We start from the raw sequence: 15,344 nt of genomic DNA, 5'->3' as shown, positions 1-15,344 counted from the left end.
CTGATGAACCAATTGCTACCTAGGATGTTCACAGATTGACAAGTGGTTGGGAGGCAGGCAAAATGACTGTAACTGGTGGGCAGGGGAGCAGCTTTATACATTACATTCCCCCATTTCTTTTTTTTATAAGAAAATCTTTTGCTCTCCAGTTCTTTTTGAAGCCTCTCTCTCCATCGTGCCTAAGTGACTGGGGTTGGTTTTGCAGGTGAGATGTAAAAAGTCCATTCTCCTTCCAGACTTCCAAAAGGCAGATGATTTTCATGGACTTCATTTCCTCGATTTGACTGATCCCCTATTTCTACACTAACTGCCTGTCCCCAATTCTGACTTCATTTACCCCTCTAATTCTAGGAACTCCTTCACTGCTGTAGGGAAAAGGGGTGATGACTGATCTGGCTTCCTCAAGCTGGAAGGGGGCAGCATGGGGCAAGCAGTTTGGAGTTCCCTTTATAGAAATCGGGTCAATTGAGGGGTTCATGGTAGAAGTCCGGTTGGGAAGAGCAGGTTGTAGAGGCATCTGGGGATGGGTGCTTCTATGAGAGAAGAACAAAAGACATGAGTACTGAAATGAGATTGATACAATATAAATGTTGCAGAATCTGGAACATGCCAATGACTATCATGAAAGTGGCAGAAGTCAATAATCCCTCACCAGGGGGTGGAAGAACTGAGAAGGCCTAGCAAAGGCTGTAGAGGACAGGCCTTTATTTGGGAACTTGAGCATTGTCTAGGTTATCAGGAATGTAAACACAACATTTAGTAGAGATACTAGCAAACATAGATTAAGCCTACCTGTGTCTGTAGGCCTTAAACTGACTAAAAACTTCTGACTCTGGCAATTTCTCTTGATAGTTATCAGGCACATTTGCCTAAGAACCTCCCTTTTGTAGTTTTTAGTCTTTATTCTAGTGGGCTAATACAAGTGTACATCTTAAGTTACATTTAAGTATTATTTCTTTTAAATGCCCAAGAATGGCTATATTTTGGTTTTAACTGTTTTGCTAGGTGTTTAAGATCAAGCTGGTCAAAGTGACCTGTTCCTGTCTGTGAAAGAGTCAGCTGAGTTCCCACAGGGGTCACTCATAGAGAACTTAAGATCAGCTTCTTAGCTCCATTAGTGCCATTGGTTAGGCAGGGTCTTCTCGATGAGGTGGCTCCCCTTGGAAGCATTAGGGGTGTCTCCCTTTTTACATGACCCTCCTCTGCAGCAGGTGCACTGAGTGATTTTTCATCCTCTAGTTGTCTCATCAATCTCCTTGGTCAGGAGGTTGTGTGACCCAGAGTTGCAAAGCTCCTTGGAGAAGTCCTCTTGTTCCTTGGGTTCAGGCTGACTTTGAGGGCAAGACCCAAATATGGACTTTTCTTGACTTCTGTATTTAATCTCAATCTCTAAGTTTGATCTTAACCATCAAGCAAGTCAGTCTCACCAGTCATAAAGTAAGAGTACTGGGCTTTAACTTTACAGTTATTTACCCCCTTTTATCTAATTGGGGTTTACATTATCTGTCCTATAGGTGATGGCTTACTATTCCAAGTTAATTTATGATGTTCACTCTTGAAGCAATACTTCTGCAAAATATTGATTAGGCAACAATTAGAGTTTACAAGGAAAATACAAAATGGAATCACCAACAGTAAAACATTCAGTTTGTGCAATAGCTATCTTGAATTTTGGCTGAGTTCCCATTTGAGATCACAGTAATCTTTACAACAAACATCAAACTTTTGAACACAACTTTACAAAGAATAATGTTTTTTAAGTATGTTACTCCATGGAATAACTTTATAAATTAATCAGATGTCTCTAACAAACACATTTGAGTAGTCCCATACATGTTGACTCTAATTCACTCATCTTATTGTAGAAAAACCAAGATATCAGACAAGTGTACCAACAGTATTTGCCGTCTCTTTCCTGTTGAAGAAAAGTCCTAGAAAAATTGATGTTAGACATTTTATAAACATCAACATTTTATTAGTTTGACCACCTAGAGACTTGTGAGTTAATTTTAAGGACATTTTACTTCTATTAGTTTACCCAATTTAAATTGAACCTCTTTAAATCACGTGAATTAAAAATATTTGGATCCATTTTTAAAATTTTAATTTTTATGCATGCTTATATTTAACACAAAAGCAAAGGCCTTGTAATATTTATCTCCATTGCAATGTAATGGATGTTCAAAAATAACTCTAGAGTTGGATAAAAAGAACTGATAAGAAATCATTAACCTAGGTATGTAGGATCAAAATTGTGAGCTCAAAAATACAGCATTTAAGAAAAACAAAAGTCCTAGAAGAAAAATGATAATGGTTATTAATTAAAGCATGAGAAAATGAGAAGGAGAGAAAAGGTAAAAGGGAGAAAAGTATTCTGAGTTGTAGCCCAGGAGAAATTTAAAATGGACACTTTTTTTCCTTGGGTTTCAGACTGGTTTCCCACAGTGCCTTCCCCATTTCCATTTCAATGTAAGCCTTGGCTGAGATCTGAATCTGAAAGGGGCTAAAATGTTCTAGTAGAAACTTGATGTTTAGGTCCTTTTAATTTAGGTTTGGAGGCACTTGAGACTGCAGGAAGAGCTAAGAAGCGAGAAAGAAAAGACTTGAAGATAAGGAATCCCTTTCCATCTGCCCGCTTGCTCACAGAAGCTGTGTGCCATTATACCAACGGATTTTGATGGCTTTGAGTACCGGGGGTCGGGCGAAAGTTTCCCAGGGTGGAATCTGCCAGATTGGAGGACCCAGATTCCGTGGTGGGGACTGATGCAGCCGAGTCTGTGCCCCGGCGTCCCGAGGCCAGAGTACTGGGCTGGAGATGAGGGGCAGCACATTGATCGTGTCGTCACACAAACATCAATGTGGGGCCAGGCAAAAGCCGAGAAGAGTTGAGGACCTGATATCAGGGTTTTCGAGGGTGAATGTGAGTACAAGATGAGCCTCAACCCTGAGAGAGACCTCCACCATAAAATCAGGAATCCACCCAGCAGATAAGCCGGCGTACCCAACAACCTGAAGTCCGGTGATAAATGCAGAGCAGAGCGACTGGGCAGAATGGAAGGTGGAACCATGTCTGGGGGCACTAGGGCTTAGATGGGGTTCCGCTTGCTTAGTTAGCAGAAGGACCCATCCTGAGTCCACGGCACCAATGTAAGAAATCCCAAGAAAACCACGCCGGACACGGGAAATCACATAAGGGAATTTATTAAGCAAACAGAGTGTCTCCCTACAGGGTAAGAGAGAAAATGAGAGGAAAAGAGAAAGGAAAAGAAAAGGGCACGCACTAGAGAGAGTGGAAAGCCAGGAGGATAGAGAAAAGTGTGTAGGACAGACAGAAGAAGAATGGAAAAAGATGGCGGGGAAGCTACAGTAAAACAGTTGAATTCCGCTGGGCTAACAGGGGACAGATATAGGAGAAGGATGTTTGCAAGCTGACTGATGAACCAATATCTACCTAGGATGTTCACAGATTGACAAGTGGTTGGGAGGCAGGCAAAATGGCTGTACCTGGTGGGCAGGGGAGCAGCTTTATACATTACAGTCACAAGTCTGAAATAGGTCTTCTTACTGAACTGAAAATCATGTTGCCTTTGGGGCTGCATTCCTTTGGGAGGTTCTGGGGGAGAATCTCTTTCCTTACCTTTTCCAACTTCTACAGACCATCTATATTCCTGGGCTTCTGCCTCCTTCCTCCTGGATTAACCTGTGATTAACCTCAGATCTGTTTTTTTGTGAATGTTTCATGGCCTGAACATTCCTGTTGAAATCACAATCTTCTTTTTGCTCTAGAGGAATTGCTATTGGATTCATCTGTCAGACTAGAATCTCCCTGGAAAACAGTAATGAGCTCAATTTTACCATGGCTTCTAAAACTGCTTGTTGGAACTTTGTATAAATACAGTTACGATTTCATTCATAAAGTTATTTTCCCCTATGTTTGCTTCCTAAAGAGTCCCTGTGGAAATTGACTTAGCAGAAGTTGAAGTGTGAGTCCAAAGAGTCTATTACTTGGAAGCACCAGCTTGATGGAGGAGGTCGCCTTCCAACTCCTTCCATCAGGTCCAGACCTCAAATCACCACACATTTCTCCGATGAGTTGCTTCTGCCTTCCATGATGAAGTGTGAGAACACCCAGTAGTGAGCATATGCAAACAGACATGTTGATGAGCTCTCACAGAAATGTTAGTGGTCTCTGGTGGGTAGATTCTCCATCTTCTGTGCAGAAACAGGGAAAAATGTTTACAGATATTACTTAAAAAGTTATAGGATAATGCCAGTTGCATTCAAGGTATACATAAATACATGTGGAATTGATTTGGCAGAGAAAGTACTGGCCAGACACAGCATAATCAAATGTGAATCCAAAGCAGCATTTAATAGAAATACACCCAAGTAAATTTGACTTCCAACCATGGCAAACAAAGCCAGAGATGGTCTAACAGGCAGAAAAGTGACCCCAGGAGATATTTGCACACATCCTCAGAAACTTACATAGCAAAAGGACTTTGCAGATGTAATCAAGAATCCTAACATGGGGACAGAATCTTGAATTATTCTGGTTGTGACTGTATCTTTGTGATTTTAGTGGATCTTATAAGAGGGCGGCTTGCATTCAGAACTTGGGAGTTCTGAAGAGGAAGTTTTCAAATGATCCTGTGTTATTAATTGCACTTTGAGGGAATAAAGAACCAAATGCATTTTTGAGGAATCTGAAAGCTTATATGGGCAATGTGTTATCAAACATCTGATCAAACAGGCCTACAGAGAGGTAGGAAGTTTTGATCCACAAAAATGGACAGTTAGAGGGGGAAAATACAAGTCAGAAAAACACTGTGTATATTAGTCAACTTTCTGTCACTGTAACAAAATACCTGAGGTAATCAACCTACAAAGAGAAAAGGTTTATCGTGGCTCACAGTTTTGAAAGTTCTAGTCTATGAACAGTTAAGCCCCATTGATTTGGGCTGGTGGCAAGGCAGCACATTGTGGTGGGAGTGCATGGTAGAGCAAAACTTCTCACCTCATAGTCAAAAAGTAAAGAGAAAGTGGAAGCTAACAGAGTCCCATAATCTCCTTTCTGGGCATGTTCCCAATGACCTAGGTACCTCAAAATAGGATTCACCTTCTTAAGATTCCATCACCTCCCAATAGCACCAAAGGTCCATTTAATACCTAAACCACAGCACCGTGGGTTTCAGTCAGAACCATTCCTTGGCGGTATGACTTCTATATGAAATAAAGGAGGCAGAATCTTGCAATGTCTGTGCAGAAAGCAGGGAGGTTAGTCATGATAGAAAGCAAATGAAACCATTCCTGAAAGAGGAAATTCCACATCACGTGGGGAAATTCTAGAACAGATCTGAGGCTTGGTACACCTAAGTGCTGATGAAGGAGAATATTTTTTTTTTTAAATGTTGGTATTTTTCCTGAGATTTGCAGATGAATTCCACTTCTACCTTATGCCAAGGTATGAGTCAGGCAATTTTTCTTAGGTATTAGAGGAATCTCTTCTTCACTCTTATACTGAGATTGTAATCTTTTGTGGTCCCAAATTTATTTTGTGGTCCCAGATTTATTGGGGAAGGTTTTTCACTAGCTCTCCCAACCTGAGCATGCCCTGGGATTTGTCTCCTGAGCCTGAAAATCAGTTTTAAGTTTATCCAGTTGGGACAAGATCCCTCAGTGTGAAAAGAACCTGCACCATTCCTTTGGTTTCTTCAGTTCCCATCTCCATTTAGTTTTCCTTTTGTGTGTTCTTTACTTATTTCCGTTCACCTTTGTATTTAAGGAGATGTAAAAACTATTTTATCCATTCCAGTTTAGTTATTTTCACCAGTGTGGTTGACACCATTCCATCATCCTTTTGGGAACAGAAATTCCTGGTTTTCTTAAATATTTCAAAGACTTTAAAAAATAAACATAGAGAGGTTAACATCATTATTATAATCTGTAAAAAGCAAAGTTGTGGCTTTTATTTGCTTTGAATTGTTATAATTATTTGTATAAAGGTTTGGTGTGGCGATGCCATTTACTGAACCAAAGGAAGAAAATTTGCCCTAATGGGCTGGTTGAAGTTACTGTGCTAGAGCTTTAGACTAGGAACTGGTTACTTGTCACTGGCTCTTTGCGGTTCCAAAATCCATGGATATTTGTCACCGCCTGCAGCAACAACTTGCACGGGTCTTATGGGTGGTGGAGTGGAAACTGAGGCACTTCTATCTTTCTCTTTAGTGCACTGCTTTCTTGCTTATTTATAGAGGATAGAGGAAATGAGGTTTACTTGCTTTGAGAGGAGAGAGAGAGAGACTTTGCTTAAGAGAGACCTTGAGAGAAGGACAGACTTTGCTTAGAGCCCAGAGGAAGAGAGTTGCTATGCCTTAAAGTCCTACATCCTGTGAACTAAGGGTACGTCCACACAAGGTGCCCTAGTGATGCGTCTCAGTTCTCCGTTCCACGATCTGCCTTCCGCCGCTGCCCCTACTCGCTGCTGTGTTCTTTTTTCTGGTTTTTCTGCTAATGGCTGCTGTGTCTGTCTTGCTCGGCCTATGCTTATATCACCTCCAGGAGGCAGAGAGCAGGGCCACGCCCCTTACGCAAAGATTAGGCGAGACGCTCCGAGCAGGCAATTAGTGCTTGAGAACACATGTGCATACATTGTGTGCGTGGACGAGAAAATCACCTGAGTGTGCTTATGTCAATTAACCTCCTCGCTGCCGATGTGATCAGGCGCCATCCCGGTGCCGCCAACATGGCACAGCCCCCAACAGTTACTCAGATTCAAGATTAAGACCCAAGAATGATTTGAGCCACAGTGGAATATTCTGACACCCAAGTCAATCGCGTGGATGACTATCCCCAAATGGAATGTCTCTTAACTTAGCCAAAGTACATCATTGGGATGATTGATGAAATCTGAATATGAACTGTGGATTACCTAATACAATTACATTAAATTTTCTGAGTCTTGACTCTTATTCTTGTGATTATTTTATTCTTCTTCTTAGAAAATACATGCTGGGCAAAATAACCTACCAATCCTTTAAAACATAGCTAACAATGAATTGCATATGTATATCATCAGCTTCATTGTTCATGCAACCCCTAAAAAAATTTTCAAAAATTATGTTTCTCTTCTTACCTTTTAAAGCTGACATTTAAAATCATTCATCATCACTTTTACTGAAGGGAATTATACAAAACTTGTCAATAAGAAAAAAAAGTTGATTATGTGACCTTTCAATGTCTTGCTGAGAGCATTTCCTAATGTGTAGGTTTTAGGATAATCTAACTTTCAGGGACTGTAACTTTGTTAGACTTGGCTTTGAGCTTGATTAGGGTACAGTCATTTTACACTTCTTATAAATGCAAAGGTTAGCTTGTAGAAAGATGCTAAGTCATGTTGATTTTTCTTCTCTGTTAGAGCAGATAACTTTAAAGGTTACAATTTTATTGCCCTGTGGTTTATTAGTTTTATTTCCAATTTAGCAATCTTATTTCAGCATCACCCCCACCCTTGATTTCATAAAACTCTTCTTTCTCACAGCCTCTTTGAAATGGTTTTGTCTCCTGCTGGTTCCTTATGGATTAACTGAAATGTTGGCTCATTTTTTGTATGATATTTGACTTCTCTTTGTATGATAATTATATTTTTAACATTTTGTGAATTATGCTTTGACAGAGCAAATATCATAAAATTTGTAATTATAGTCCCTTGTGAAACATTTACATAAAAGTGTTAAATCACTCTCTGGGTCCATCCACACAAATCTAAATACTGTGGTGATTTAATATCTACCATCATTCATTTTAAAAAACACAGGAACTAGCTTTTCTAGAACAATCAGAAGTTTTAAATTATTGCCTTTTCTCCTTAAACTCATGCCCAGGATTCTCTGAAGTCATATATTAATAAATCCTATCATACCTTTTGGTAAAATAGTATGTGTGTGTGTGTGTGTGTGTGTGTGTGTGTGTGTGTGAGAGAGAGAGAGAGAGAGAGAGAGAGAGAGAGAGAGAGAGAGAGAATTTGAAAATTATCTTCTGGCTCTGAGGTTTTAAATATTTAAAAAATTCTGGATTGGTTTACCATTAAAATTATTAAGAATCTAGAAATCGATCCAAACTACAGTTGTATATTAGATGTTTTGGAAATTATTAAATATAAAAAAAAAGATTTTATTGGAAATGTGACTCAGTAAGATTGGCATATTAAAATATATTTTAACATATTCATGGATGAATGTTATTTATTGCTCTTAATTTTTTATTGATAAAAGCACATCAGTAAGTCGACGGGGATGAAAAGAATATTGTTATGGCATTGTCATTTAATTCTTGGAAATCCTCCTGAGTTATGGGCAGATTATACAATGTTTTTTTCATCTGAAATAATTTTTACTAGTTTATTAGCTAGTAGCTGTGTCACCGATTAAGTTTGTTGGTAGCAGAGAAAGGCAAACTATCCAGCTTACCTCAGGATTTTTACTTAACCCTTCTCTTTCCTATCACTGAACCCAAGATTTGAAATAGGTCGCTTCTCTGGCACCCAGGCCTGGATGTAAAATAAATGATGAGAACCAGTACGTGGAAAAGGGGGTGTCCCCTCCCCTTTGAATCAGTCCTTCTTCAGGAAACCTGATTAACGGCTGGACCCCTGCCTCTTGTATTGTAAATAACTGCCTCTAGCACTCTGGGAGTCTTGTTAAGGAAGTCTGGTCCTACGCCAATGTGATGGAGATTCAGGCCTACTTTTTCTTCTATTTGGTGAAGGGTCTTGGGCCTAATTCCTAGATTCTTGATCCATTTTGAGTTGAGTTTTGTACAGGGTGAGAGATAGGGGTTAAATTTCATTTTACTACATATGGATTTCCATATGTAGTTTTGCCAGCACCATTTGTTGAACAGGCTATCTTTTCTCCACTGTATTTTTTTGGCACCTTTGTCTAGTTTGAGATAACTGTACTTATGTGGGTATGTCTCTGTGTCTTCTATCCTGTGCCATTGATCTACCCATCTATTTTGGTGCCAAATACCATGCCATTTTTGTTACTATAGTAGAGTTTAAGGTCTGGTATTGTGATACCTCCTGCATCACTCTTCCTGCCCAGGATTGCTTTGGCTATTCTGGGTCTTTTGTTCTTCCAGATGAATTTCATGATTGCTTTTTCTATTTCTATGAGAAATGTCATTGGACTGTTAATTGGAATTGCATTAAATCTATATAGCACCTTTGGAAGTATGGCCATTTTGATAATATTAATTCTGCCTAGCCAAGAACGTGGGAGAGCTTTCCATCTTCTAAGGTCTTCTTCAATTTCTTTCTTTAGTGTTCTGTAGTTTTCATTGTAGAGATCTTTCACCTTTTTGGTTAGATTGATTCCCAAGTATTTTATATTTTTTGAGGCTATTGTGAACGGAGTTGTTTTCCTCATTTTGCTTTCAGATGTTTCATTGCTTGAGTATAAAAATGCTTTAGATTTATGCGTGTTGATTTTATATCCTGCTATTTGGCTGAATTCATTTATGAGGTCTAGAAGTTTTCTGGTGGACCCCCATACTGCAAGAAATAAAAGCAAGAATCAATAAATGGTATAGATTCAAACCAAAAGTTTTTTTCGCACCATAGGAAACAATCAATAATGCAAAAAGAGAGCCTACAGAGTGGGAGAAAATCTTTTCCACACATACTTCAGACAGAGCACTAATCTCTAAAGTTTATAAAGAACTTAAAAACCTTTACACCAAAAATACAAAGAACCCAATCAATAAATGGGCTAAGGAACTGGGCAGACACTTCACAGAAGAAGATATACAGGTGATCAACAAATATATGAAAAAGTGCTCATCATCCCTAGTAATTAGAGAAATGTGATTTAAAACCACCCTAAGATTTCATCTAACTCCAATTAGAATGGCTATTATCAAGTACACAAGCAATAATAAGAGTTGGCATGGTTGTGGGGGAAAAGGCACACTCATACATTGCTGGTGGAGTTGCAAATTGATGCAGTCACTCTGGAAAGCAGTATGGAGATTCCTCAGAAAACTTGGAATGGACCCACCATTTGACCCAGCTATCCCACTCCTCGGTTTATACCCAAAGGACTTAAAATCAGCATACTACAGTGATGCAGCCACATCAATGTTCATGGCAGCTCAATTCATAATAGCTAGATTGCAGAACCAACCTAGATGCCCTTCAGTTGACGAATGGATAAAGAAACTGTGGTATATATACACAATGGAATATTACTCAACCATAAAGAAGAATAAAATTATGGCATTTGCTGGTAAATGGATGAAGTTGGAAAATATCATGCTAAGTGAAATAGGCCAAGCCCAAAAAACCAAAGGCCGAATGTTTTCTCTGATAAGTACATGACAATATATAATGAGGGGGTGGGTGGCGGGGGGAAGAGAAGAATGAAGGAACTTTGGATGGTGTAGAGGAAAATGGGGTGGGAGACAGAAAGAGAGTAGAATGAAACAGACAGTATTACCCTATATATATGTATGATTACATGAATGGTGTGAATCTACATTGTGTACAACCTTAGAAATGAAAAGTTGTATCCCATTTGTGTACAATGAATCAAAATGCAGTCTGTAAAAATAAAAAACATTTTAATGAAAAAAAATTAAATAGCTACTTCTAGGAGTCTGTTACTCCTCTGTGGAGGCTTCAGGCCCAAGGCTAGAGATGTGAGAGGAGTCACCTTTCCCCTTATGGCTTTCTGCTTCTGTAAACACGCTTCCCACTAGAAACCCCTGCACAAGGCCTTCTGTAGTGTAGACTGGAGATGTCATGGTGCCAGATACCCTATAAATGTTGTGAGAAACTGGAGATGGGGGCTCGGAATTTGGAGTCTGATCTCCTCTGGGCCTGCTGGTGTGAAATAAAGTTTTGAGTTCTTCCACTCTCCCAGGGCTGTTTGCCCCCTCTTGGTCAGTCTGATTCTGTAGCATCAGAGCATTACAGTCATCCCTGTGGGGTTTAGTTCCAGCACCTCTTCCCCAGCAGCTACAAAAACTAATGGATGCTCAGGTCTCTTACATAGCACGCTGTAGTATCTGCATATAATCTGTGCACGTCCTCCCCTACCGCTACTCTAAATCCTCTCTAGATGACTTACAGTACCTAATACAATGCAAATGCTATGTAAATAGTTGTCATACTGTTTTGCTTACAGAATAATGGCAAAGAAAATCTGTATATGTTCAGTACAGATGAAGTTCAAAAAAATTTTTTAAGTGTGTCAATAGGTTTTTATTTTATGTATTTATATGCCGTGCTGAGAATTGAACCCAGTTCCTCACACATGCCAGGCAAGTGTTCTACCACTGAGCCACAACCCCAGCCCTTAAAAAATATTTTTGATCCAAGATTGATTGAATCTGTAGACGCAATACCTGCAGATACAGAGGGCTGACTCTATACCACACTGAGATTAGGGGTTGAAGGGATGTGGACCTTTCTCTTGTTGAGTGAGAAAAGAGATGAGGAAGGAGATCCTGTACCTGTAGCTCGAAGTTCAGAATGAATATGCAAGTGCAGCTTTGGAAATGGATATCATTAAACATCCACAGCCACTTACCTGGTTTGAAGACTGCTGCTCAGAGAATTTGGCTTATGGTCTTTCGATACGCAAAGTGGAATTCCTTTGCCCCTGATGACTTTCCAGTACTGATGCACTGGACTCACCATGTCTGCTGTGCATTTAACCCATATATACCTAACAATAATAATAATCCCAAAGAGAAATTTACAAAATAAAGAAAATAACAACCTATACATTTATATTAGCTTTTGGTGAAAAAAACAAAACTCCAGAAACTTTTCTAGAGTTAAAGCACTTTAGAAAAGATGAAAAATGCCCCGTTATCAGATGGTGATATTTTATTCTGATGTACTAATAGAGAAATTTGCCTTGACTCACTTGCCTGGAATTAAGACTTAGAGATGCTTCACTTCCCTAAATGATACAAAAAAGGCATTCAACCAAAGAAAGTTAGCTGAATGTACCCATGTCTGAATGGTCTAATCAGAAATATATCATCATTTGCTGTATACTCTGTTCAGACAACACAAAGGGAGAAAATTGTGTTTTCTCCTTTCCTTTCCCTTCTTCCTCTCTCAAAATGCTTTCAAGAAGTTTAAACCTAAATTCCAATAAGCGGCCAGCTTGTAATTCTCTCTTCAAAAAATGTACAAGAAATAGGTTTTCTCTTCTCTTGTCACAATCCATTTCCAAATCATTTTATTCTATAACCTCACTTGGAAGCCAGGCCTAATTTCGTTAACTGGAAAAAATAAAATACATACAAGAAGTCCCCTAAACCCATCATAAGGCACGCTATGTTAACTTGTCAGCTACCTCTCTTCTTGCTAATGTCGTGCTAGTGAGGTAGTGAGGAGATATATATTCATATATATATATTTATATATATATATATATTCTAAGATTTCAGATTGTAAGGTTTATCTGCCTACTTATTTTAAGAAAGTTAATTTAATGCAAGAAGATGAAGAGGCTTCCCCACCATGGAACTGTCAGTTACAGACGCAGCCTCCATCTATGAGTGGCTAGTAAGCGAAATACTCTCATTCATTTCTTTCTCTTGTTGTGGCTCCTTGGTTGTTGTACAGACCAGCTGGGAGAGAAATGAGGCTGATGATCCTCCTGCTGTGATAGTAACTGGCTGAACCTCCTGTTTGTTCCACAGTGAGGATGCAGGGTCTTGCAATACCCTGGCCTCGGGGGCAGAAGTGAAGCCGAGATCCCAGGCTGGGATCCACAGCAGTATGCCCACTCCTGCCTCCTCTGGTTTGACTTTACAGGTCTGCAGAGGTGAGGTGGAAGGGAGAAGAGGCAGATTGTTCTCATAACTCTTGTCTTTCTCTACCTCTAGTTGGGACTATTAAGGGCCATTATCCATTCTGACCGGCCCCTCCCACCCTAACAAATGACCTGGTCGGAGATAGAGGATGAAAAATAAAAAACTGTCACCCAAAAACATTTTTTCTCTTTCTCAGATAATGTGTTTTTTAATATCTTTTGGTTCATCCAGTACTTTGAATGAGATAACGAGGAGGGTAGAAGAGGTGATATGGGAGGAGAGCAGAAGAACAGGAATGTGATGTTGTCTTAAAGAACCCCCCCCCCCCGCTACTTAGTACTGATGTCTTTTTGTTTAATGCTTCTTTAATTTAGAGATTTAAATTCTCAACTTTGAGTACTCTTAGGGGTTTCCAGTGTGGCTTTCCTTACAGATTCCCAGGCTTCTTTCCTGGACAATTTAAGACAATAGGTATGGGATGGGGAGAGAGCTCTGTGGCACGAGGGATTCTCTGTGGCATAGCAAGGACTTGACATTCTAGAAATAGATTAGGTCCCTTTGGTTCTTTCCCTGGTACGAGTTGGGTGGTAGGTCGGGGACATGCTCTTCACTCCTAGAAAGTTGGGTCCGTGGCCTGACATTATGCGATGATGTCCAGTTTGTTTTAGGGGATTTTGTCAAATTTAATAATAAAAACACTTTTCTCCTCCTCTCCTGAAATAGTTCTCAGCTGCTCCAGGAATTGTGGGGGATTTCCACGTCCCGCATGGATGAGGGGAAGAGTTTCTGTCAGAGGACCACGGTGCTGGCACTATATCAATTAATTACTAATAAACTTATCTAATCAATAAACACAAGAGCCAATAATCTTTCCAACTGGAAGTGGTGTCTGGAGGATCAGGCCATACCAGATGTAGCCTCCAACAACAAGAAGGAGAACCCCACCTTCACCTTCATTTATAGTCGCATAGGTAAAGGGTCCTGGACCTAAGAAGCAGGAGGGGCTGCTTCTGTAAGGAACAGGGTGGGGTGGGGCTAGGGAAGCCATTTGCTTAGGGAATTAGCACAACCTCAGAGGGTGACCCACTCCATAGAGGGCCACCTACACCCCGGTCTGGAGCAGCCTCTCATGACCGCCAGTTCCTGGGAGTCAGACCTCTGAATCCCATGGCTCAGCCAAGCCTGATTCTGCTAGGCATGGATGGCTCCCCACAAGGAATGACAATTATTTCTCTTACATTTAGAAGAAACATTTTGTGTTCTGTTTTTTAAAAATAAAAGCAGCATTTATTGCTATGGACTGAAAGTTTTTGCCCCCTCAAAATTCCTATGTGGAAGCCCCAGCACCCGATGTGATATTTATCAGAGTGGGTGCTTTGGGAGGAAGTTAGGTCATGAAGGTAGAGCACTCGTGTATAAGACTAGTGCCAGCATGAAAGGGACCCCAGAGAATTCTAGCTGTCTTCCCAGCAAGTGGGAATACAGGAAGCCTGAGGTCTGCCTTCTGGCCGAGGGCCCCTACCAGCACCTGGCTGTGCTCGCCTCCGATCTCAGATTTCTAGCCTCTACAACGGTGGGGAAGGAATTCCTTTTTATTCACAGGGCATCCACTGGTGGCACTTTTATTACAACCTGCACGAAGGCCGACATCTTGCTTTTCTTTCTGTTTCATTACTGAACATTTGGAAAATATAGCATATATAATGAAGGAAGAATATTTTTGAAGATAACAAAAATCAGATGTGATTCCTCTACCTGCAGAAACTACAGTTCATATGTGTTGTGAAGCTTATACAGTTGCATGAAATTATGATCATGTGATATATGTGGTACTCAATGGTTTATTACTTGTTTCACCTGACAGAATATCAGGAATTATATAGAGAGCCAACAGATGCATACATACATCTGTGCGTGTGTGTCTTGTATTTACCTTAGTGACTATGTAATATTCCATTATATGGATATGCTACAATTTATTCAACCCTTATCCTGTTGGATTTTTTGACTATTTCCAGTGATTGACATTTTTTATCAGTGCATTATAGTAGTACATAATGGTGGGATTTGTTGTTATGTATCAGTACATGCACACAACACAACAATATAATTTGGCCAGTATCCCTCCCGTCCTCCCACCCCTCCTCATCCCTTTCCTCTATCTGCTGATCTTCCTTTGCTTTCATATAATCATCCTCCACCTTTCTTTTCCTTTTTCCTCTCTAGCTTCCACCTATGAAAGAAAACAGAACCCTTGACATTCTGAGTTCAACTTATTTTGCTTAATATAATGTTCTCAAGTTCCATTTATTTTCCTGTGAAAGACGTAATTTCATTTTCTTTGTGTCTAAATAAAATTTTATGGTATATTTATACCACATTTTTCTTTAACCATTCATCCATTGATGGACATTTAGGCTGGTTCCATAGTTTGGTTATTGGGGGATTTTTGTCAAACTTAATAATAAAAACAATTTTCTTGTGTTAAATAAAACATAGAAACACTTATG

The sequence above is a fragment of the Sciurus vulgaris genome, assembly GCF_902686455.1.
Source record: "Sciurus vulgaris genome assembly, chromosome: 4".
Classification (NCBI taxonomy): Eukaryota; Metazoa; Chordata; class Mammalia; order Rodentia; family Sciuridae; genus Sciurus; species Sciurus vulgaris.
This window is presented reverse-complemented; position numbering follows the sequence as displayed.